This window comes from Miscanthus floridulus, chromosome 18 (assembly GCF_019320115.1).
Source record: "Miscanthus floridulus cultivar M001 chromosome 18, ASM1932011v1, whole genome shotgun sequence".
NCBI lineage: Eukaryota > Viridiplantae > Streptophyta > Magnoliopsida > Poales > Poaceae > Miscanthus > Miscanthus floridulus.
In genome coordinates, this window is record NC_089597.1 from 12,042,200 (window position 1) to 12,044,000 (window position 1,801).

A 1,801-nucleotide genomic window follows, 5' to 3' on the forward strand; every position below is an offset into this window, starting at 1 on the left:
TCACAAAATATGTGCACAGATATAGAGAGAGTATGCACTGGCATGTCTGGCCACAAAGTTTAATAACCACACCCACACTGTATAATCAGGTGACGGTCTCGGCACGGCAGCGTTCTTTTCTTCATCCTGGAAGAACCGCTTCCAGTACCAGTGTCACACCCAGAAGGTGCCCATGGGCTCGAGCGGCACCCCCTTGGTCTCAGGCAGGAAGAGCACGACGAAGAGAAGACGGTCATGGCGACGACCCAGGCGGCGTAGAAGGCGAAGGTGGCGTACTTGAAGCGGCAGAGCATGGCGAGGAACGACTGCGTGAGCACGAAGATGAGGCCGAGGGCGAGGGACGCGTTCATGGCCTGCCCAGCCGGCCGGATGTCCACAGGGCTCGGCACCAGCCAGTTCATCGGCCCCCACGACCAGCCGAACCCGGCGCCGTGCAGGCACGTGAACGCCTCCACCGCCACCGCGCCATCGCCGATTCGCCGCTCCTGCCGATTTGCGCGCCCATGATCCAAGCAACCGCGACCTTCCAATATAGGCAAGTGATTATTCAAGGTAAACACAGGGCGTACCTGGGCAATGATCATTTGGACGCCACCGACCATGAAGAGCACCTTCCGGCCGTACCGGTCGACGACGAGGGTGAAGACCAGGAGCGCGCCCAGCTTCACGGCGCCGAGTATGACGACGCCCATCAGCGCGGCGTTGCTGCCGAAGCCGGCCGATGGTGAGGAACACCAGCGGCGCGAAGAAGACGAGCACAATGACGCCGGTGAGCTGGCAGAAGATGGGCACGGCCAGGCCGAGCACCAGGTGCGGGCGGTACTCGCGCCTTGTCGCCAGCCGGCGGAACGCGCCGTCCTCGCTCTGGCGCGCGGCCTCGACGGCGCGCGAGATCTCCTTGAGCTCCGCGTCCACGTCCACACCGGGCCCGCGTACCCGGGCGAGGGCGGCGCCGGCGCGCACGACGAGGCTGCTGGGCGTGTCGGTGAGGAAGAGCGCGCGCCCACGAAGATGTCGACGGCCGGCGCGCCGGCGAGGCCGATGGAGAGGTGCCAGCCCCATTAGAAGCGCCGTGGTGTAGGCGGTGAGTATACCGACCGGGAGGAAGAACTGGAAGCGGGCAGAGAGGGAGGCCCGCCACCGCGACGGGGGCGAGGAACAGAGGAGTGACCTGTGGAAGCACGGGGTGACCGAATCAGCGAGCAATGCCTGAATGCTTAAAGAACTTGCTGTTGCTGACCTAGGTGGTGAAGCCGACGCCGAAGCCGAGCAGCATGCGCCTGACGATGAGCATGGCGATATTCACGGCGACGGCGGCAATGGCGCTGCCAGCGATGGAGAGCGCCCCGGCCCGCCAATGAGCATGACGGCCTGCCGGCCCATCGCCCTGGTGACGCGGCTGGCCACCACCGAGGACACCATCCCGGCAACGTAGAGCGAGGATGTGAACGCCGTGAGCGCCTGGCCGTCGTAGGTTCAGTACTCGTTCCCCTGCTTCGCCGCCGCCATCCTCTTGAGGATGCCCGGGAAGAAGCGCCGCAGGAACGGCTCCATCTCAGAGGCACCGCCTTGGATTAACAGATGACTCTGTTAGTGTTTCTGAAGTAACAAAGCTTACAAAAATGGAGTGGTACGCATGATCATCATCAGGGGAAGATAATAGACCGGAGATGCCAATGTCGTAGCCCATGATTAGGCCGCCCGAGGCTGCAACAAGGCATGTCATGAACACTGAGAACGTCAGGCCTCCATCGTATTTTGCGGCAGGGCCGTCATCGGGAACGATGACACTTCCGGCCAT

At 63.0% G+C, this 1,801-nt stretch overlaps 1 pseudogene; it reads right to left on the reverse strand.

Moving 5' to 3' along the window:
- On the reverse strand, positions 1 to 1,801 carry LOC136523297 (sugar transport protein MST1-like; annotated as a pseudogene).